Source organism: Paramormyrops kingsleyae, chromosome 7 (genome assembly GCF_048594095.1).
Source record: "Paramormyrops kingsleyae isolate MSU_618 chromosome 7, PKINGS_0.4, whole genome shotgun sequence".
In the NCBI taxonomy this organism is placed as follows: Eukaryota; Metazoa; Chordata; class Actinopteri; order Osteoglossiformes; family Mormyridae; genus Paramormyrops; species Paramormyrops kingsleyae.
The window spans coordinates 32,419,672-32,444,590 of NC_132803.1; the positions used below are offsets into that span (position 1 = coordinate 32,419,672).

Consider the following 24,919-nt stretch of genomic DNA (forward strand, 5'->3'; position numbering starts at 1 on the left):
TTCATCTTTGAAGGTTATCCTGTAGGGGGCGACAGTTAAACTGCACATTTGCTAATTCCAGAGATTTTTGGAGGTTCACCTTGAATTCCTTCATGGGCACTTGTTGCCGTATTATCCTCCCTAGCCAGGACTCTCCCATTTATTGACTGTGCCACTGGACCAAAACATTATCCCTATGAGAACAGGACTCCTAAGAGCTCCACCAGGAAACCTTGCAAGATCTTCTGCAGATCATAGGTTATTCATTATCGTAACAAATCCATTTCTGAACTGATCTTAACTATCCATTGAAGCCATCAGGTATGAAATAGTTTTAAAATTATTTTTTTCCTTGTAATAAATGGTTTATTACTTCATTAAAATGGATCCAGACTGGAAGTATTATATCTAATTTGTGGAACTCTTGTTGCAATAAATACATTTCTTTATTTTGAGATTTAGACACAATGAGATTTAGAATGCTTTATCTTGTATTCCATCATTTTATTAAGATGTATGGACACTGGGAGCAAACACAATCACTGAAGTTATTATTAGTTTCATGTCTGTTTTTAATGTTTATTAAGGATGTTCTGAGGCATACAGACCAGACTGCTGGGGTAAGTTTCTGAATCCATGAAACGGAAGGCAATGGTACTCAGTTTTGTTATGAAACCAACAGTGTTTATTTTGGTAAAAATATTAAAAATGTATTGGTTTTATAACAAAAATCATGACTTTATTCATTTGTTTGCAAAAAAATCACATTAGAAACAATCAGTAGGTTTAAGTAAAAATTCAAGTAGTAATAAATTATTTGCAATAAATAGTAATAATTTGTAGTAATAAATTGGATCTCAAATTATAGTTATAAAAGAGCTGTTCTGAGTTAAAAGATCATTGACAAGCAGGCTGATTGGGTGCTTTTCAATTAGTAACACCTCTGGATTAAAATAAAACATCAAACATTAGTGTCCATTTGGGAGCCAATAACTAAAACTGCGATTAAAAACAAAATGGCAACAACAGAACTGAAAGAGGCAGTCGAAAAAATTATGAAAATGTCTGTGCAGAAGATATTTGCATGTATGTTAAACTTTACTTGTCAATGGACTATTGTCAGGAAACCTATACATTTATGATATTTATGCAAAATTAGGCAAGCTTCCAAAGACTTTCTGTGAGCCCAGTACGTGTTACTGGTCTTGTCATTTTCAAAAATGACAAAAAAAACCCTGGAGAGCTGAACATCACTGAACATCTTCCAGCCTGAAAATGGCATCTTCCATAGTACTCACCGTCACTTTAAAAGGAAAGACATCGCTAGTGCGTTTGAATTAGCCGCTGCGTGCTATTGTCAGTCGCCCCACTATTCCACATAATGTCATCCGACCTGCGGATACAGTATTAAGGATTTAAGACTGACAGGCCTACGGAAGAGATGGCAGCTTCCATTGCCGTCAAAAAAAAATGGTTTCAGCTGGGCTAATACCTTGCAGATTGCCATCCCAGGAGCCCGTTTGGTGCCCCCTCCCTTGGGTCCATGGCGTCTGAGGTCCGAGCGGTCCCTCAAATTAGTTTTGACAAATCCGGCACGGCCTACGTCAACCCAGCTCACTGCAAACACGCCGAATGAGTGACATCCCGCGACCCCAAAGCCGAGATCCCAATCAACGGGGATTTTGGGAAAATGGCTTCCAGAGTTCTGCTAGAGGAGCGGCTCACATCTTGAGAACATCCAGAGGTCAGACCCAATCGTCAGGTCTGGGGCCTTTCCTGTTCTGCGCCTCCTGCTCTCAAAGGAAGACAAAGGTCTCGCCTAAACAAACAGGGGCTCCCAGGACACGTGTGTCTCTGGCGGCACACGTCCGATTGGGGGCCATTAGCCAGCGTTTTCAAGTTCCAGGAAGCGGAATGGAAAGCCAGTTATTTTAGCGAAGTGGGTCAAGATAAAAAGGACGTTTCACAGGAGAAATTGGGGTAATTTAAAAAAAAAAAAAATCCTCTGACACACTTTTGACAGTCTTCTGAATCCAAATGGCAGGTTGAGTGTCAGGCTACATTCTCTTAAAGCTGAATTAGATTAGTATCAAAGTCTTAATAGAAAAAAGAAATCAGCATGGGAAAACTGTAATCTATGCGTGCACCGTAACTGTTATCCTAAGCTGTCTTACCGAATTTGAGTCTTAAAGAGATATACTGAGTACAGAGACGTCCATTATAAGCCAGGTAAGAGCATCAGGATGGATAGATGTGGAAAGATACTTTTCTTGATGGTCACAGAAGTTATTTCATTTAGCTATCCTTACATAAACCGCTACATATATTCATTCCAGTATAAAAGCAAAAGTTAAATGGCTTTTATCTCTATGTGTTTGTACGTTGCCTTGTATGCCTATTTCATATACTGATACCGGAGAGAGTAAAGCCTGGAATTCACTGAATCTGCACATTTAATGTCACGGAGCCACTCAAGGGTTTTCCTGAAGAAATCAAGGCTTAATATTAGGGACGAAGAGGTCTGATCGCTGCACATTTTAAGCACAAGGTATGAAATGCAAGGCTAGTGCCAAAACAAAACGGGGAAACACTGGCGGGGACGATCTCCACGTCCCGTGACTGTGCTGCGGGTCGGGTACTATGCCGCATGCGGGCAAACGCTCATGCCGCTCCGAGCGCACAGGGCAAACCTTTGAAGGCCACTGTTGTGGCGGCCTGCCTTGCTGGGGAAGTGACCTTGGTAAGAATCGCGTGCGTTCCCTCCGTACAAAGGACAGGCGGTGATGAAGAAAACAGAGCAGGATCCTCTCCTCTGCCAAAGGCCCGGTAGCAGGGGCTTCTGGGAATTTCGGGCCCGCGGGCTCGGACTCCTGGGATGTCGTCACACAAAGCTTTAGCAGCCATGGGTCATACATACTGCTGCACGAGATAGGGATCGGATATTCCACAAGGAGGCTGCCTCAAAACAAACAACAATGCCACAGAACCTGAGATATGTTAAAAGTAAATGTTTAGCGAACTTTATTAAACGAATTATCCAGCTTTATGTCATACCTGGGGCTCTCAGCTGGCTTAGCTCACATATGCTTTGATCCCAAATTCCTCTATAGAAGCTGACAACTGGGGAGGGGTGGCGACAGTAGAAGTTGTGAATGGGTGGGGGGGGGGGGTTGAGGAGGGATTTAATGCCGATTAATATTTTTTATTGCACTGTCTGTCATCTTGCAACCCACTTTTGGGTCGTGAGCCGCCAGCTGGGAAACACCGTTCTAAGCTAGCGCATATCTAGACCGCATTAGCTCTGCAGCATATCCTGTGGAAATGATGTATTAAGTGTTGATCACAAACACTCTCCTGCTCAAATTGTGTGGTCTTTTCATCTTCATCCCTTGTCCTGTGAGACGCACTTCTCCTTGGATCCCAGCGAGGCGCACACTAGAAACCTCACTTACGTCATCGATGGGAATGGCTCTGTGGCTGAGTGCAGGGCCGCTCTGGTGTGCCTGTCCGCTTCGCAAATGGAAAAACACAGGCTGAAGACGCCACAGGACCCGCGAGCCATGGAAACGCGCAGACCGCAGAATCAGGGCTGCAGCAGACACTGACCCCCTGAAGTTTGTCCCTGAGGCCCTGCAATGGCACGCCACTTTGATCTGGGGGACCGCGAGTCATTCGAGGACCCGTCGAAAAATGTGCCTCTTCCCCACCCCTGACACAGCGGAAGGGCGCTCTCTCGCTCCCTGACTGTTTTGGTTTTGGAGGGATCCCAGTGCCCTCCATCTAATCATGACATCATCCCAAGCTGAATAGGTTAAAGATGTTAACAGACTATTCCTTGCTTCCTCGATCTCCAAGCTTCTAAATTAGTTCTTCCTTCCCTCATCGTCGTCGCTGTGGAGTGGATGGAGCTAGCTCATTTCCTCTGCTTTCAATACCCTCGGGGTCCCAGAGGGACCCTGTAGCCGGAGAGCGAGAGTACACACTGAAATAATGTCTCTGTTATGACCCCAAGCGTGGCGTAAAAGCTGGCACTCGGTGGGGCTGGAAATGCACTTGGCTTTGGAACGGCCCTTCGCTCGTCACCTTAAGTTTGGGACAAGAGGCGACTGGACAGTGACGAGTGCTGCGACATGATCAAAGGCTTTCTGCCCGTGGGGGGTGCAGTTAGAGGCGAGGTCGTGATTTTTTGCTTATGATTGTCCACAGCATTCAAAATCCCCAGCTCCATCAACCCTGTGGTAATTTATTAGGAAGCAGCATACTCGCATAAATATTTGCAGGATACTCACACAACATTCAGATGCTTAGTCGGTGCTTTTGTCCAGAGCCGTTTACACATTTATACAACCGGATATTATGGTAATAGATCAGTTCAGGTTGAGTCACTGCTCAAAGAACTTTCATCCAAGGCCTAAGCCTAGCAGGGAGTTAGTGTCATTCATCACTGCAGTACCTGTGTTTATATAATTTGTCACTTGTTTCAGAATTGTCATTTTCACAACCTTTGTGTAGAACTGCTTGAAATACATACGTTATATAGTGTTATATAATGTTAACCTTTACACTCCCGCTGAGCATTAATCAAACCTAGAGTTTAAACCTCTGTGTTCCAGTCAGTGCCCAACTCCAGCATCCATCTTGGGACGGTGACCCCATTGGTCAAGTCCCCCCCCGTCTCCAATGGAAACACGGCAGAATCCCACTCTGCGTGTCAGACCATTCAATGGAATTCCGTGAAATGCAGCTCATTGAAATTACGGTATTTGGGCCAAAAATGCACATGTTTCCCATAAAATAATCATACACAGGCCTTTTGTATGACAGGACTCTTTTAGCAAAGAGACTTTGGAGTATTGTCTGGATTATGTCACAAAAGTAACAAATACAATCTTTCATAGCGGGTTTGAAAAACACAAACGCCAGCGATGAATGCACGGGATGCGATTTCGCTTCATTGGTTCATGCTGTCTTAATTAATCTGGGTATAACTCTGGAGACACTTATTTCATTTGAACCATTCATGTCAAGATTGCAGCAACTGACCAACAATAACAGGAACTAATTTAGAAGTATTTTATAAAATTAGAAACTCTGAAAAAAATCGCTGTTATAAACAAAGCACATGTATTAATAAAAATATTATGACTGGTTTATAAATTTACTATATATGTTGCACAGAGTAACCAAAATCAAATAAACTGCATATATATTTTTAGTATTATAGGAAGGACCTGAATTTGTGTTCACAAAATAAAATAATCTTAATATAAGTACCTACCAGTATAACAGTAGCTATGTAGTACGTTGCACTTTGCAAAATAAGGGACAAAGTCATTTTTGATTATTGTTAGTTAGCGGACAAAAAAATAGGTAGCGTTTGGCACTAGTGTATTTACACGTATTCGAGCGTGCGAGCGGGTATGTATTTCTGGGAAAGAGGGAAAAAATAGTCACTAGGAATTTATATCTTTATAGCCTGCTGTTCACAGAGCCTGTCCAGAGTAAGCTGGGCGCCTTCTACAGTTAAGATCACAGGTCTTGATAACCTGGGCCTTGATTTATGGACAGCGCGGGCTTTCGTAACACGGTCTAATGAGCGAGACCAAAGTGTCAACATGTTTATTGAATACCCAGAACCATCTGTGACCTGCGCGGGCGACATTTATCATAATATCTCCGTTTCCGCATGGGACGCCCAGCTCCCTGCCGTAATGGGCTCCTCGTCAGCTTCTCCTTTGGTCTGACTGGCTCTGCTTTAAAACCTCACCGCGGTGATTCTCCGCAGTTAATTGTGCCCACTTCAGAGGTCCCTCTCTCTCGCTCCCTTTTTGTTTTTAAGAGTGCCCTTTATTCTTGTGATGTCTGGGCCCGCTGAGTAATGCAAGGGGTGATTTACACGGTGGAAAACTGGGTGGGGGGGGGGGGGGGGCGCATTAAACTCCCCAGCCATGATGTACCTGTTATATATTTGGTTGCATGTAACAAGGCCTGATGCACTGGTGTTTTTTGATAGCCGCCCAGTGTCCATGGATATATAAATTCGGTTGCCATTCAGTTTATAATGAAGGTGGATTATGCTGATGTTTACCTCATTTCAATATGTGCCTTTTATAAATTTTACCATATGCTACATGAAAGGCAGAAAAAAATGTCATGTACCTGTTTTTTTTTTTTTCTTTCAAGGGCACTCGGAATAGGTTCTGGGAAAAGGAATTACACTACCTAGGTAAATAAAGGCCTTTATTCATTAGTCGATGCCCCAGGTAGTTTCTGCTTTGAACAGCCAGTGCCGAATCAGATAAGGGATTATGTCCAGAAACTCATTTCTGTGAAGGCTGTCTCAGCTCTGCTATCGGCTGGCACATCGCTCCGCCCCCCCCCCCCCCCAGCGTCTCTCACTCCTGCGATGCCAATGGTCAGGTCTCAGCGCCTGCCCCGCCGTTGCCCCTGACTACCGCTGTCGCCGCCGGTGAAGCGGAAGCTGCAATCCGGTAGATTGCGCCGGGCGTGAAGCGCCGGCCGGCCGAGAGCCTTGGCTGGGTTTAATTGGGCCACCTTACGGTGACGGGACAGTTACTCACTGCAGAACCAGGAAGCCCCAGCCTGTTGGTTAGAATGGGTCAGCTGGAGGGAAACGGCCACAGCTGAAGGCCACTGAAGTCCTTGTCCACACGTGTAAAAGCCAGGTGGCTATGAAACCATGAAAGATTTCAAGCCTGAGGCTGAGATAAATATTCATTCAACAGAAAAGTAAAATATAAGGGAATATAATTTTCTTTCTGTCCAGATATCTGGATAAATGCTAAAGAATAATAGCAATGTAGCGTGTTCTTAACTCCTCGAGTGCCTTTTATTTAGTGAGAGTTTTAGGTGGTTAACCTTGCAGCACTAAGAACTGAGATACTGTGTTTTTTTATGTTTTCTTGCAATGACTCATTGAAAATATGCCGACGTACCATGAACATGGTAGAGGGGAAATATAGTCGGTCCCTGTGTTGTCACATAAAACCTAAAATCTAAACAGGGGTCAGGGGGCGGGAATTAACCTCCATCCGTTCATAGATCTTTCCTTGCTCATTGCCCTACATACTTATTTTGTGATCTCAGGAGACCCCCCCCCCCCGCTCTATATCCACTCCACCACCACAAACTAAATACTTTTGTAGTTCTCATTACAGGAGGTCATGCAAAGTTTCCTCGGTGGGGGTCTGTCTGCCCCGAGGCCCCTCTCAGCCAGAGAAGCCTGGGACTCCCAGGACCCTCGCAGTCAGCGCTTGGCTCCACCTATGGGGGCCTTAGCGGTTAACAGCTTTCCGTTGACTGCATGTCTGTGTGTGTGTGTGTGTGTGTGTGTGAGAGCGGGTTTACCTATCCTTATGGGGGCCCCATAACATGATAAATATCTCTTTTTTTTCCCTTATGGGGACCGGTTTCCTGGTCCCCACAAGGGAAAACTCTATTTTATAAAAATCAGTGACTGCTATGAAAACACTAAAAATGCAAAAACTATTGTATTTTGTTAGGCTACTTATGGTTATGGTTAGGGCAGGGTGGGGGTTAAGGTTGTCATAGTTAGTGTTAGCATTTTTCCCATTGAAATGAATGAGCGGTCCCCATAAGGATATGTTTACCCTACATGTGTGTGTGTATGTGTGTGTGCGTGTGCGTGTGCGTGTGTGTGTGCACATGTACACGTAATTCTGCTCACCCATTCCCTGCTCGTCCATGTTGCAAGGAGAGAGAAGCAGGGATGTGACCTCTTACCTCTGGGGAGGTTCACTGATGGCACTGTGCCCCCCCCCCGCGCGCAAGCCCCTCACCTGTCTGCGGAATGCCCACAGAAGACCGTCAGGCCGTCCAATGATGGTTCTCCATCATCAACGCCGTTAATGTTCTGCAGGCCTCGTAAACCATGCTCACCGCAGACCTGCTTTGGTCACAACTCCTTACCACTCATCTCCACGGCGACGACGCGCTGCCACCGGATTGGACAAGTGATTTTTTTCCCCTTTCTGTGGTTCCTAAACCCCTATTTATAATCATTCTGCTATTTTTTTTATTTCATTCCCGTCCAGCTCCTTGCGGTCGACTGGACCAAGAAATGAATTGCTAAGCTTCTAGAAAAAGACCTGTGTCTTCAGCACAGGAAATTGTAATGGGCGCTAGCCTCTTTAGCGGTTGGAGTCCCTTGGCGCACATGTATTTTGACAGACTATACTTGCACCCCCCCTAGTATTACGGCATTATCATATTGTGGATGGCCAGGCGACTCAAAATATTAACCACACATATACAGCCGGATATTTTACAGGGGCAATCTGGGTCAAGCACTTCAAGTCTCACCAGGGAGTTGAACCAACAACCTTTGAGGCCCAAGTTAACTGCCTTGATACTTGTTGCCTTTGTATGAATTTTGCTTTGTATTCTTCTATCCAATTGTTTAACAAGTAGTCTGTGGGCTTATAGCTTATGCATCACCCATTGTACTTCCAGAAATGGGTACAACAACATTATAACATGATACTGGCATAGTAGAACAGCATCTTAACCACCATACAATCAGCCACCCTGCCTTGAGGAAGGAATGGAGGATTTTTATTGGCTCTCCAGCAGACCAATCAGTGAGCACATGCTGCAGTATAAGCTGTTATGTGGTTACCTCCCTATACGTTTCTGTGTATTGTACTGTTATGGCTACTAATTAAACACATTACCAAAGACTTTTCACACAGGCACTGGATCCTTGGGAATGTGTGGTGGGGGTCACCCCAGGCCCCCACCTCGCGGCCTTGGGACACGGCGGAAAAGCCGGCTGACAGTCCTAACAGGCTCGCGTCACCGGGCCCGACAAATCACTCATTGTCATACAATCGGGGCCCCCGCTCCCTTCCTGCGCGCGGCTGGGCGCGAGCGTCGCCCGCCGGCCTGCCATTGTCCGCTAATTATAGGCCCATTATTCGAGGTAACAAATGTACGCAGGGCAGAGTCACTTTCACATTAAATGCACGGCGGCCGCAGGGAAGTTCTGCCTGCAGTGCTGGATCAAAGGTCCCTGCTATTGTGGCTCCCTTCCTTGCTTCCCCCTTTTTAGCCCCCAAGCTTGTTGTTTTTTCTCGCCCGTCCCTCGTTTTCTTCCGCGAGGCCGACAGTCTTTGCCGGCTGCCGCCTCTCCACCCCGCCACGATCAGACTGGACAGCACAGCGGGCGACCGTGAGAAGCTGACCTTTCACCCCTGGCGCCCGAAAAACTGGGTAATTTACGGGCGCCCGGCGAGAGCATGACTCGCCTAATCGCCTGCCGCAGCTTAGGGGACCGGACGTGTCATCCTTCGCTCCCCATCGCTCTTGCCGCATCCAAGTGCTCGCGTGACCTCGCCTGGCGACGGCAGGCACACTTAATGACGTCACTATTCCGCTCGGAATGTTAATGTATTCTTTGAAGCCCCCTGGGGGTCACACTAAAACATAAACAGTGGGCGTCCTTTCTGGCCATCCTGCTTGATCTTACGGATAAATTATACATTCGTTTTTGGGGCAAGGAGGTATGTGCAGATTGGGGCTGGAGGCTCGTTGTGGTTTGTGCCCTGTGCAAAGGCTCTTTTGTCGCTTCCTCTCTTCCGGCATATTCCCAGGCCCAGATCCCACCTGTAGCTGGGTTCCCTACACCTGTCCTGCCGTGTCCCGTCTTGTCACGCCTCACCGCAGGGCGTTTGACAAGCCGCCCAAAAACGGATGGGGCCCCTTTGCATGCAAATTACATTATTTTTTTGTCTTTCTGGGTGCGTTATGGATGATTCCCTCGGACAGCTAGGGGCCCGGAAACGCCACACAATGGGGCGGAGGAGAGAGAGGATGTGCGGCTTTTTGGAACGTTTCCCCCCCCACACACTTCAGAATTAGACCACGGACGTTTACGTAAGCCCATTTTGTGACTCCAAGTTGAGCTTCCCTTCAAAATTGCTTAAACAAATGAATATGAGACGCCCACCCCCACCCAAGTCCTCATTGATTTCACATCGGATGCAAAAAAAATCAAAGCTAGCTAGACAATATGAGCCGTAGACACTGTTTGCCGTGTGCTTATTCCTTTATAAAGCGTCCACCTGCTCCGTCCATCACAGTGCAGAATAAGACCGCCATCATTGTTCGTCGTGTTGTATATCTCGCGGTCGACTCCCGTCTATGAACGAACAGTGTTCACCTCTCTGTTTTTTTTTTCTATTCTCTTTGACAAGAGGACAATGGGATCATATCTCCTGTGTAAAGCGCAGCTTAACTCCACATTTAATAAGGGTAATGAGACCGTTATGCTTTAAAGTTATTGGCCTAACGAGCGAGGGAGCTTAATGTCTGGACAAACATCGTGTTCTGTTTAGAGCGGCAACTTTCAAGTGGTTCCTTTCTCCCCTGTCGGCCTTTGTTCTCCGACAACAGAGCATAAACACTGAAACATAAACCCGCGGGCGTGACGTCACCGATGGCCCGCAGCCTGGTGGCGGCCCCGTCCCGAGACACACGCACGCACACATTCGCGCACGCACACGGCATGATTCAACAACGGCAATATTACCATGATGACAGAACAAACATAACAGGGACTAATGTCTCCGGGATCTGATTTAATAATGAAGGCGAATGAAAATCTTTACAGTATGTCCCCATGTGGGATTTTGAAGGGGGACATTATCCTTGTGGCCGTGTGTCATTTTGCTCCACGGGAGATTACAAGTTAATGTTTAATCATCCCTACAAACTGCCCTGGATACAGGAGGGGGGGTCCATGCTACTCACAGACCCTCTGCCCTTCACTAACAAACTGGGTAAAAATATCTTGTTTTCACAGGCACATTGCAGATGTTCCTGATCCATAACTGTACCATTGTAAACATGACAGGTACTATATAGTAGAAAATGTTACTGTTCATTGTGGCAATATGATACAATGTGTCCTATGCTTTCATGTGCAACAGATCATTCCTGTTAGAGCTTCCTGGCAGTACAAGTATGAATATATACAGTATCTCGATCAAACATTTCTCATGCCTTATAGGGTAATTACGTAATTAAAATGCATCTCAGATCACTTAATGTCCAATACATAGTTCTGTACTTGTATTATTGGAAAATTTTCCTGATGAAGTAGAAACTTTATTGTGGCAATAGCTGATGCCCCACATAAAACTGACAATTCAGTCAAATTATCCCAGAGTTTTTAGGTGTCCACTGCTGAAAGGAACATATCATAGCCAGACTGACGTTTGTACTTGCGGATGTAAGTAATTCAATGGTAACACTTTACTCGATGGGGCACAAATATTTAGTAATAATTCAGTTACTACTGAATTACAAATCATGAACAAGTCGTCACTCCTTGAGATAAAACATGTGTCACGATTCATTAATGATGAACAAACATCAGATTTCACTTGTGTTATTCACGACTTATTCCCTCAGTAGTTCACAGAGGTTTACAGAATTGATATATAGCAATAAATATAATGATTTCTTTGGATAAAATATGCAGTATGATTCATTAATGATGAATTAACATGAAATCACTATGTAATTATGATTTAGTTTGTGGTTAATTAATACATAAGTAGTGGCATAATATATTATTTGTGTCCCCTCAAATAAAGTGTTTCTAATTAAATGTTACAAGACATAGACTGTATATATTAAAATGTCCAACTCTGCAGGCTATTAATTTGGGTGAGTTCGCCACTGATAAATACGATTATAGTATCTGAAATATTTCATGCCAGGCAACAAAGGGCAAGGAGAAAATGTCAAAATTAGAAATAAATTCACAAACAGCCTCATGTTGCTCTAAGGCATGTGAAGCATAAAAACGCAACATCACAAAGACGCGACAGAGACGTCTCCCCCTCGACGTCTCCCCCTCGATGTCAGCCGCCCCACGCGTTATGCGCGTCCCGTCCTGTGGTGGCCGGGTGTCCTAATTTCAGCTCTGAAGGTCTGCTTGAGAAGGATTCCCGGAAACAAATAAAAACATACTTTACCCTTTTATTGGAAAGTTCAGAGGCCTGACATAGACTTGGGGGCAAAGTGTCTTGTGAGTATGTCCGTGTTGTCGGAGGGGGTCAGCAGGCTCGCTGGCCTTCGGGGGCGGGGGAGGGTCGGTGGGGGTGGGGGGGGATAGAGGCCAGTGAAGGGGAACCAGACCAGGAGCTAATTGCTAGTTCAGAGGCTGACGCTGACTGCTGGTGACAGATCATGAGTCTGGAGCCAGGGAGGCTTCCCACCCCCCCCCCCCCCCCATCCACACCATATTCACTGTTTTGCTGGATAGCAGATGTTGTCAGCCCAAAACCCAGCGCACAGGAACAAGGTAGAGAGCCTTAAGGGCAGCATAATGGAGAATAAGCCAGAGCAGATTTACACTGCAGTTAAAAATCACCTGTGTGATTGAAACTGACCATAAAATTCCATGAATATTCAGGAAATTCATTCTTGTTTACATGTAAGACTGACACCCTCCAGGAAAACAACATTCAAGATTTACTGAACTATGCAAGATCCTCTGATGGAACTGGTGGATTCAGGTCACCGAGGTTTTACGTTTTTTTTTATTTGTTTGCAGTGGTAGCAAGGTGAATAACAACCAGAGTAAATTTCGGAGCGAAGTCTAAGGACCGAAGGTGGGCAGTACGCAGGGGCAGCCGGCGGGGTTAGGGTTAGTTTTAGGGGGGGGGGGGGGGCGCACGTTACGGAGCGCCATCGCTAATTGTTTTATTATAATACCTTGGATCCAGGTCAGTTCCAGCCACAGCGAGGTCAGAGCGACCCTCTTAAAACTGTTGTTACCCAGCGCCCCATAAAAATAACACTTCATAAATACTGCTCGCTCGGGGGGTGCTTTGAAGAGTGCCGGGTCCTGCGCTCTTGACGTTACGCCCTAGGTTTTCACACCGCGTCCCCAGGGGGTAGGAGAGGCGCCCCGGGCGTAGGGGCGCCCGGAGCGGCGGCGCGGTGGGGTTCACGGCCGGGGAGGCGCGTCGGTGCAGCGGCGAATTCAGCTGTAGTCGCTGGTATAAATAAATAAATAAAATCTCGCTAAACTGAAGCCCCTTACCAGTACCCAAGACCAAATTATCCAAACTAGGGGGCTCAAAACTGCAGTAATAACGCAATGAAACATCCACCATTATATTCATCCACCATTTCATTATCTTATGAGTTATTATACGTGCAAAGAGTATGAAACATATAACCTGTTGGTGACCTGTCGTCGGTCTATTTACGTATGAGTGTCAATCACTTTGCCTAAATCAAAATTTATTTCATTTGTGTAAATTGCATAAATGTGGCTCCATACGATTTTCATGTCATTTAAATTTTGTAGGCTCTCTCTGTTGTCTTCTGCCCTGTTTGTATTTCCCGAGGTCTTTCTGAAATGAATACTCCCACTGTTTCTTTTATGTTTTTTTAACTTTGACATAATTATCACCAGAAATCTCTTTTATGTATTCGCTGTGCGTGCTTTGCATTGATTTTGCGCGGCATCGTTTTTACATTTCTAACGACACAGGTGAATTATGGGTTCCTGACATTTCAACCTCTGTTCAATATAGATGTACACCGGTTTTTATCCGTACTGTAAACCCTCTAGGCGTCCTGTGTATATTGTGGTGTGTGATACGTGCCAACAGGTTGTTATATAATATTATTAATACTGTTAAAACTGCGGTGAGTTTCCCAGCTTTTAGGACCATTTTAAAGCTTATTGTCGAATATCAGTCAGGCGTGATATTATCTTATACATGAAAATATAGTCAACGAGGCAATCGTTAGCCATTCGTAATTAGCCTGGATTGTGGCAAGTTTGGAATTTAAAAGAAGAAAAAAATCTTGGTTTTTGACTGCAGACAGATCTATAGATCAGTATCAAAACAACCCAGGTGCGAAGTTTAACCGTGATGGTTTATTTTATAGCATTTTGTACCATATGTGAGCAATACTTGTAAAAGTTTATATAAATTGTCCATGTAGAAATATAAATGTATAATGCTGCTCTTCTTATTCTTGTATTATTGGAGTCGGCATGCAGAAGCTACACGTATAGAGTTTAATATACAGATTATCAATTATAGTATTAGTTTAATACTTATTTAGAATACTTATATGTATATAGTTATACACATATAAAGTTTAATACTTATATAGATACACATTTTCTATGTGAGTTAAGTGCCCTCAGGAAGAAAAATATTACTTTCTCCTCTCTTTTGTTCTTTTTTTATTATTTTTACAGGCAGTTGACCAGGTCAAAAAGAGGGCATTTATGCACACCAAGCCTTATTTAACCGAAACTCCGCAAGGAATGGGCTAGGATATAGAGAGAAACACAACCTTGGTCATTTTATTTGTAATTAATGTCGCATATAACAAAAATTTTGAGGTAGCAGAGAGACCGTAGTGCAGATGAGGGATGAAGGGGAGATGCAGTGAACTGGGAACAGAGAAGCGGCTGGCGGCTGTTGCAGGCGGGCATGTGACAGGGTGAAGCGGCAGTCTTCCCTGCTGTATCATGTCGGTCACACTCTGCACATATAAGAGGCTTACAAATAAACTACAAAAAGAAGACGTCATGCCCACCCGCAAGCGGCAGTCTGTCTCCGGCTCAAAGGAAATTTCATTTTAGGTTCAGAGAGCGAGTGAGAGAAACAGGGGCATGTTAGGGGGGGCCATAAAGTTTGCTTTAGTCATGTTTTAAGGGGGCGGGGTCAAAGTGGCCCTCCAAGTCTGGCATCAGATACCAACTCCGCTCTTCCAGGTTCTCAGAACGGGTCCGGGCAACAGCTCGTCTGAAAGGTCAGCAGGTTCATGCCCCTGTGACAGTGTACCTGCACTGTCTGCCAGCGAGGGATGGGGCTACCGATATAGCGAAAGTAGGGGAAGGGTGTCACAGGCCCAGCGCGTGCCGGGTATCGCAGCACCCCACGCTTACGAGCTGCGCTTCCCAATCCGGTCCTCGGAGACCCATAACCAGTCCATGTTTTTGCTCCCTCCGGGCCCCCTGCTGGCCTACTGGGAGCTGGGAGGGAGGTAAAATGTGGACCGTCTGTGGGACTCAGAGAACCGGTTTGAGAAACTCCAAATAAGCTTCCAAATACCAAGCCCACAAACTTTTGGCCAAACATTATTATTAAAAGTTATTTTCTTATTGTTAAGAGATTTAGCTGTTTTCACTCATTTGTGATCAACAGGAATACCTTTATTGGGGTTACTAATGAAATCATACTTTCTGTGCAGAGAGTATGCATTTTAATGCATTTTACTGCAAAACAATTACCGTAACACATTACAATGTTCAGAAATGTAGATTTGTAGAGCAGAAGTAATCAGGAAAAGGATCATCTGCGTTTCCTTTTAAATAGTAACTTAATTTAACATGTGAAATGGACATTTCAGACTTATACGTGGATGTGGATATGATGTCATTTGACAAAGTTAACCATCTCTGATTAAGCATGGTACCCCCAGGAATATTCTCAAAATAGTCCTCAGTTATTCTAGAAAATATCCAGTTAATTTGTTCATTTTAAAAAATACTCTCTTTGAATGTTGAGAGCCAGAAATAATACATTTAATAATGCATTTGACTTTTTAAAATAATATTAAATTTAATATTATATAATTTATATCTCGGCCAGTCAGATCATTGAAGATAGATTTTGGCTGGCTTGTGAGAATGACCAATTCGCTGGTTTTTAAGCTTAACTCTCTGTGCCTAAATGATTGTCAAATGACATCTTAGTACCACGTTTCTGTGCCACTCCTGGGAAATTAACTCTGAGGTGATCAAAATAATTGTAATTATTTTATTTTTCTTTTATTACCTTTGTTTTTCTGCGTAGGATTAGCCAGTAACAGGTCACTTTGGAACTTCGGTAATTAGTATAAGTAAATTAGAGTAAATAAAAAGAATAGCTATAATAGTATTTTTCTTTATTTATAGGAACAGTTACAACTACAGTATTATTATAGTAATATAATTGTCAGGTCCGTAACCATTGGGGTTCCATATAGCCTTTCACTATGCTAAAATTTATATATGTGAAGGTAATTTTTCTGATTTCTTCAATTCCTAATAATGGTGTGTTCGTCGTTACTGTGAGTAACGAGGACAGAGGGAGCGAGAGCCCACAGGGAGGCATCAGAACAGTTCATATTGTTTAGATTGTATTTATTCAGCTGCAGGAAGCTCATTATAAGCGACTCGCTCCCTCCCCACCCCTCTTTTTCATTTTGTCTTTCTCTCGCTCGTCGATGCTACATTGGCAACAATGGGCGCGGAATTTAAGTGGGCCCCGGCCGGTCGGAGGAGGGGGGCGGGGGGCCGTTTGATGTACCCCTGGAGTGGCTGGGCCGCTGGCGGTGCCGGAGTGGCCCGGACTAAGAGGCCCGGCAGCACTGATTTCTGAAGCATTAGCCGCTGCTGGCACACAAAGGCTAAGCCACAAATAAGCGACTGGCCGGCACAATGTGCCAGAAATAATGTTTATCTTTTTGCCGCAAAAGCAGAGGCCTTCATTAGCCCCAGAAAGACCACAGTCGAAGGCAGCCAATCAGAGCCCTCGACACACAGCCGGCTCCTGTTACCTTTAAGGTTGCATTTATTATCATTATCATTTTTGTCATTGCTATCATTACTATCGTTACTATTATTATTACTAATGCTACCGATATAAGAGGAAGGAAAAATGTAAGGTGGTGCATAATATCCATTTTATGTTGATTATTTTCCTTTAGAGAAAAAGCCTGGTAAATCCGCATATATTTATAGTTTTATTTTGTCTGATGTTTCACAGCTTACAGTTCACATGGTGGGATGTTTTGCTGAAGCAGTGCGGGTTAAACACCTACCAAAGGGCCCTCCTGGGACTCGAACCGACAACCTTTAGTGTGTTTTCGGCTGTCTTTCATGCTGCCTGTATGAAGAAGAGAATTATTATTTTTGTAGTTAAAAGCCAACATCAGTCGAGGTTTTTTTAATCGTCATATTTAATTTGCATTGGAAAGTTAGCTAGCCAAGATGTCGAAGGTGATTAATGTCATCCAAGCCAGCACGGATAATAGCAGATGTAAGACAGGGATTTTGCACGAGCGTCTGCTTCTACCTGGCTCTCGTACGCTTCGGTTGGCCGTAACGGCTGTTGCTTCAGCTTTTGTTCAGCTGCCTCCGCTGTCCTTCGAGTCCTGGTTTGAGTTTGGTTACGGGGCCGCCTCGCTGTTAAGTAGGGTATGCCCCCCTCTCTCTTCTCGATGCCTTTAGAAGAAAAAAAGAAATAAAATGTCCTGGACAGACCCGACCTGGCAGGATCTCCTTTCCACTCTCACCCAGTAGCCGGTTCTGCCCTCAGCTATTCTCCCAAGCTTAACAGGATGAGGATTTTGCAGGGCTGGGCGCAAACTTCGTCTGCTCCATAACCAAAAACTACCAAACATCAAAGTGTTTTTTTAAAAAATGGCCTGGCTTGTTTTCACCTCGCTAAAGATTTTTTATGACGTGATAACACACTGTATTCTTTTCAGCCCTTTGACACATCAATACATTGGACAGGAGTTACGTTGGGTGGCAGTTTGTGTTATGAAATCAGACCTAATTAGCTACTCTTGTTTTTTCTTGTACTCCCCCCCCCCCCCCCCCCATGTCTTTTATCGGTATTTTAATTAGAGGAAGAGTGTTCTGCAAAGCTGAGATAGCTGTGTTTTTTTTATTTTATCTGAAAAGTTGTTCTTGTTACATGCCGCAGAGTGTAAGCCTAACTAGCAGTAACTAATACACTTAATAAAATTGTCTTTCAATCTTGCAAGTATTGTTATATGTTAGCAAACCTTGTGATGCTTAGGTAATATTTCTCATACCTGCTAATTAAAACAGCAAGAGGTAATCTGATTTGTGGGCTGGTAAAGGTCTGTATATTTACTTCTGTATACTTTATTGAGTTTCTCGTTCAGATTGGCAGTGTTCTTTAATAAGCAGAATATGATGTATGTTTTGTTATCCTTAAACATTTTTTTTTACTATTGAGTTGAAAATCTGGTCATTTTTGCTAAAAGTGAAAATGAAAAATAATCATTGCAATGTTTAAAATGTAAGTAATTTTAAGATTTGAGTAAATACTATCATACACGTGATCACTTCAAAAACATGGAACCATAAGAAACGCGTTTTTGCAAATATTAAAAAAAAAGTTACTTTTTTTATTTTTTGAGAGTATACATGTGCAATACATTTGCAAATAAAATTGAATCAGTTGCAGCAAATACATAATCATCCATATTTGTACATTTTGTAAAATTCCAGTGGTATTTGTAAGGCAGATGCATGCCTGTTTGGGGAAGAATATGTTGGAACATGCATCAAATCTTGTTCTGTTTATAATTTAAAACAGCACAAGTGGTTATGTGAGTTATATTTAATCAGTCTTATTTTTATTCTTTGTCGTATAGTTTATTGCCCTTTGTGGCCTTGTATTCTTTCTGCTATATTTAATTTTACTGTACTCATCGTCGTCGCCATGAAGAGGAAGCTCTCGGGGTTGGTCCTCACAGTGCCTGCATGCTGTCCCCGACACGGAGAGCCGAACGTGTGATTGCTCTTAAAAACCGAACAATTATACCCCAAGTATGTTTCGTTCCCTGGCAGGAGAAGAAGAAAACAAACTGCAGGCTACTGAGAGGTTTCACTTTGTGTTAGAGGATAAATTCAGCCCTGACATAATCTAATTTTCTAATCTTGGAGAGTAACGGGTCGTGATTGCGGCCAGGTAATCCGGCCACTGGTGCTAAACAGCTCGCCATGCTCTCTGTCTGAATGCAGAAACGCTCACCTGGTCTTTCTTAAATCCTCCATACTCACCAGAGCACAGGTAGCACATCACACGCAGTTATACCCACAAAGGGCCAAACTGTATGTTTACAATGTCAGGTGAGCGGACGATCAGAGTATATAAATAATTACATGCTGTCACCCGCTTATATATGAAAGCACCACTGTCGAGGGAAATTTTGCACGAATTTTGCACCAGAATGCCACCACAGAATCTTTCAGGTGCTTAGAGGCAATCGTTGATGAGACACTGCGGGCAGGGGCCAGCCTGTCCGGCACACTGGAGCAGACACCGTTTCCCTGCAAACGCGCCGGGCGTTCTGGCCGTGGCGTTTCCGCCAGCTGAGCAGATTACATCTTAATGGAGGCCGGGAAAATGCTGCTTGTAATGCGACAGAGGCCGTGGGCTGATTACATTACATGCATAATTCCAGTTTATGTGTGCATGCACATCCGATGCTCATCCAGTGATAAACCGGCACTCGCTCTTAAGCTGCCTTTTGTTAAAATCATGAAATATCTCAAATGTCCAGAATTCACTCGGTTTTATACGTAAACTACAGCTTTTTATGGCTTGGCTTCATCACCAAGCACTATTTCCTTTAATACAGTTTGTGTATGTATTATTAAAAAAATGTCTGTGACAAAGACCAGCATATACTCGCTGTGGAATAATTGTTTGATTGATTGCAAATGCTTTCATCGTTCTCTAATTCTACTCATCTGCCGGAGAAACCTAAGGGAGCCGCTTAGCCTGGCGCTAAGATATAGTGGTGCGATACATTTTCGTGTCATTTAAATGTCTTCTTGCACAAGGAGACCGCTAACGCCATGTTGCTTAGACTTCTGTGGTAGTTCCCATCGTCTTCTTGCGTAGGACGCGTACACCTGTTAAAGCACGTTCCACTTGAGCACGGAATTTGCATTAGCCTGTTCCCCAGTGCATAGGTCACGGCTGCGACTGGAAACCAGTAAGGGATCTTTTACTGCAAATATCGGCCAAGCGCCTTGATTTATAGTTAACTAGAACTGTACAATAATAATGTATCAGGGGATACATGCAGTTTTAAACCTTTAATATCACTTTGAAAACCAAAAAGTCAGAGCTGAGGGAAAAGTACGACCAAAAATGGGGTGGATAAAATATTGAGGGGCCCTGTGTGTCTCGGAAGAGAGGTGTGTGTCATGCGTGTACGTTTTCGGGCAGAATTTCCCTCCTTTTTACTACGTTTTCCACTTGCCTGAGCTCAGCCGCACCGCCAGAGCAATGGAAGACAGGGAATGGTCGCGTTTTTTAAGGAAGCGGCAGAAGACGTGAATTATGACATGGCAGAAATGGTTACTCCTCCGGCGGACAGATCTCTCACACTTGAATCCTGCTGACGAGCCTTTCCTCCTGTTCGCCCGGCAGAGCCGAGAGCCGCGGGCTCTTATTGCTGTTTGCATTAATGTTGGCGAGGACAAAGCTTCTCTTGGACCCTACATCAAGTGATTGCATTTTATGCTGATGGTGAAGAGCGTGTGAGAGGCCGGATGAAAAGTAATAAAAGCCCCCTTGACTCAGGGAGAGGGATTACACGGAGGGAGGTGGGGCATTTCACCGCAAACCACAGTTGGGGTGTTTCTGTGATTTGTTTAATATACTTCCACTTCTTGAATATCCATTAAGATGCATTAGTATTTCCAGGCTAATGTTGCTCTGTAGGAGTCACCGCGAGGCGCACTTCAGCCTGGACCGCCAACCCAACTTTGGGGCAACGCCACGTGTCAGGAGTCGCCATGGAGAAGAAGAGAGTAAGTGCTCAGGCACGTGGCCCTGGTACTTTCAAATTTGGACTTATATACCCAGGGCTGTGGCACCTGTTGGGAAGGTGGCACAGGACCTGGGATGTGGCATAGTGTCCCAGGGATGTGGCACCTATTGGGGATGTGGCATGGGGTCATGTTTACACTTTCCCTGGTCTTCCCAAGTAAAACTGGGGAATAAAAACGACTGTGGGTCCTTCATGCCATAAGTGTTTCACCATGACACAGGGCCCCCTTGAACATCCAGGCCAGAGAAGAAGATGCCACTTTAGAAGCCTAAAAGGTAGAGGGATGAGAGGTTTTATTCATTTTATTACACAGAATGGTACGTGCCATTATGTGTTACTTCCTGTGCCCGTGAAATGGGCAATGGTACGTGCCAACAGGAAGTACTTCCGGGCCTCGCCTGGCCCCTCAGCAGGGGTATCTACTCTCTGTCTTTGTTTCTCCATCTGCTCATTAAGTAGGGCGTCTCATTGTGCTGGCAGCCGTCACCGCCTTCGACCTCCGCGTCCCACCTGACCTGCAGCTTTACCCACCGGTGGTGCACGTGCGCTTGCACATTTCCCAGCAAAATCCCAAAATCCCAGACTCACTCAGCAAATGTCTGTATGTGATCTGCGATGTGACCTGTTAGTTAGAATAATAAAATTTAGCCTGTCACTTTTTTTTGGCAGATTTTCATGCGTGGGGGGATAAAGACAATCGATGGTGATCTCAGGGAAAATTCGGGACAAATCTCACTTAAATGATTGAAATACAAAGTCAACGTCAATGGGATGGTTTGCTAATTAGTCCCCGCCTAGAGAACCTTCTTGATGAATATGACAATGAGTCAATATTCAGTTTGCAAATTATCATCCAGCAGATGTCTATGTGACACAGACCAAACACAAAGTCGGCACCGCAGCCGGACGTAGCAGTGGCAGATGGGCGGACGGCGGTAAACAGCAGCCTTTTGCATTCCTGTTCTGCGGTGTCCTGGTGCTGCCGTTGATGGCGATGCGTGCGCTGAAATGCCCCCTTGCAGTGACTGCAGAGCAAAACCCATTACGAGGGGAGCGCCTATTGATCACCACTGCCGAGATGAAAGCGGGATTGACAGCAAGAGACAGCAAGAGGGGGGAAGAGGCTCGGTTAGAGGAATGGATTACACCCCAGTCAAACTCCAAGCTACCGGCTTCTGTAACCTGAGGAATACTGGTCATGTTAATCAAAATGAACTACTTTTCGCCCGGGTGACCCGAATAGGATCCGATGGCACAGTCTTTGTAGGGGGGGGGGGGGGGGCTGGAGAGTCTGAAATCCTTTTGTGCAGTTAAGCAGTGACACTGCACTGATTCGTTACTAAAATGAAAAAATCTCCCTTGCAAGAAATTCTGCACTAACATTATGGTGAAAATATCTGAGAAAGGGGTTGTTGGTCCTAAATGTATAAGGCCTTGTAATGTTATCGTAACGTAATAGCAGCAATGTTAGAAGTTAGCTTTTAGCTTCATTCTTCACTCTTGCAGTGCCATGGCAAAAATGCAGTATGCACTGATGCAGTGAAATGATACACAAGAATGGTAATGCGTATTGTTGTTGGTTGTTTAATCAAGGGAGTTGGTCGATAATGTTAATAACAATCACTTTACTTAACCGTGAACCTCATGCTAAATTTTGTTGTCACGCCTTGCAACCTGACTGGATTATATTAGTGATAAACATATTTTTTCTACTTTGGCTACTGAAAAAACAGGACAAGATATTCAAATTTAAAATAGGTAATAATTTAAAATGTATAAATATGCCTGTATCAAACCTGTTACGTGACATTTTAATAGAATTGTATTCTGTATATACCTAGGCCTATATAAAATCAGCCTGTGCGGTTTAAAAATCATCGGTATACTGTAACAGGTCTTTATTTCAACTTTAAGCACACATTTCATGTAAATGTTTTAAAAATACATTTTTCGATGAAGACGTACGTATATACCTAATTCAGATTTTGGAATTAAATTAACTTTAAATTTTTAAGATTTTTTAACAGGCCTAACCATTACAATTTACAGTAAAAATTAAATGAAAATATAGACCTAATACAATTTGTTGAATTAAAGTAGAAAATAATTAAGACATAGCAAGATTACCGAAATACGGCTACATTCGTCAAATTTTCGCCATTTTGTTTTGAATTATAAATACGATAATCTTCATATTCAAATTATCGGCACAAAAATGTATCACATGTTTTGAACTTACGAATGATCTTGTCAGGTGCTCAATATTTTCAGCATTGAATGTTAAAAAAGTAATAAACTCGTCAATGCCACAAGCAAACGCCAATAATGCGACTTCATAACTAGCAGTGTTTTAGCGCCTTTCAGTGGCAGAAAATGTTTACAGAACAGGCCTAAATACTGTCTTGAATTAGAACCAACAGTATTTTAAGTGACGATGAGCGATATGAAAACGGTACTCCTGAATTATCTGTGCTTTATTTGTCGGCTATAGATAGCATCATTTTATTATTCGTTTAATTTCCGATTATAATTACATAATCACTACTGTAAAAATCCCTACATTTTTTTGTAATTATATTTTTTAAAAATCTGATGTATTTCGTTTGTTTAAGAAAGGCGCTTTTTTAAAAACAGAATTCGAACAATCGCAGCAAGTATTGAAAATCGAGTTCATGTATTGAGTTCGCAAGAGCGTATTTCTGCCATAAAACGACGTGCGTCCTAATCGCCCTGGTTTGATACAAGAACTGCATGAGCACATAAGTAAATCAAACACAAAGACCTGCTTGTCAGAAATAAACTAGTGTGAAAATACACTGGTGAATTCAACTCTGCAAAATATTCCTCTTCACCCCATATCGGCCTATTAAAACTGTTGTATTATAAAGTAAATATACGCAGTCGTTTAAAAGTCGGATACATTAAGAAGCAGTTTCCATTGGGATAAATTAACTGAAACTGTTCAAATTCAAAGCCTCGCAGAAATGGGCTACACAAGAAAGGAAAACGGCTACAATAACTTCCTCTCACCTCGCAGATTGCTATGAAAACTATGAAAGTCCCATTTTCTTGAGTATAACCCCGGCCGTTTTCAATCACCCCGTGCCGTGGGAATGAGCAATTTGCTGGGGAAAGGGAGGAAATGTTAAACGAGACCATTTGTGAAAAGAAAGTTCGGCTCTAAAATGGTTTCAACAAGTTCTGAAGCTTCGCTGTCGGAGGTTTAAAAATGCGTCTTTTTCAATTAAAGAAGCTAGACGCGCAGGCGGAAACAATGAATTTCGGAAGATAGGCGCAAACAATCCCACGTAACTTTTCAATGTCTTTTAATACCTACTGTGCCTTACATAATTAAGAAGTAACTCGGATTTTGGTAGTCCACTTGAAGTTATTGTCAAAAAGCAAACTGCATATATAGGCCTAGTACATAGCCTATATAAACATACAGATATATTACATAACTTAATGTTAAAATAAAATACGGAAAAACAGCTACACAAAATTAAGTATTAAAATTTAACGCTACCCAATTAACAGTGCACTCAAATTATGTAATTTTATTATTTTTGATGATTATTCACAATTTATGATGAACATCCATCTGACAGCTAAATTGTAGATTAGACCTCTGATACAGAAACTGAAAATATTACAGTAAATTTAACTCTGGATAGAGCCGCACTGAAATATTACCAATTTCCGTACACATCCGTCATATTTAAAAAATTTAATTATATAATTGATGTAGGCTATAATGATTGTCGGTAACTGACTGGTTGCCATGCATCTACCCCTAACGCGGATATGAAGAATAATCTTACCAATGGAAATGGATTTCTGACCCATTCCTCGCGAAGAAGACGTTCAAAAAACTCCCTAATCTCGCAAGCCATAAGCTTTTTGTTTGCCTCCATTACAATCTCGACTCGGTTGGACAATCGATAACCATGAAGAAGCGGCCCTCCCAAATGACGGCTTGCAAATTAACTAAGACAGCTAGGCCGGCTTCAATCATTCCCCAAGTGCACTTTCCGCAACTTTCACTAACGACTGTAGTGGCACATTGTTTGATAACGTATTCGACCTTTTACAACTATATCTGAATTAATTTTATTTCACTCGCATGTAAAAAGATGCAACTTTTGCTAAATCTGGGGCTATAATATAGATATAATGTAATTTAATAATATATTGTAGCTTTAATTGACCGATGAGGGGAAATTGCAAGCATATATATATATATATATATATATATATATATATATAC

General features: G+C 43.3%; 1 long non-coding RNA gene across 1 annotated transcript; it reads right to left on the reverse strand.

The window, feature by feature from the left end:
• Nucleotides 1-16,805: 16,805 nt before the first annotated feature.
• LOC111847482 (uncharacterized) lies at nt 16,806-24,514 on the reverse strand. Its single transcript, XR_002839118.2, has 3 exons — nt 24,474-24,514; nt 17,124-17,272; nt 16,806-16,934 (listed from the first exon to the last, which is right to left on the reverse strand). It is a non-coding gene; the product is annotated as an uncharacterized lncRNA (long non-coding RNA).
• Nucleotides 24,515-24,919: the final 405 nt, after the last annotated feature.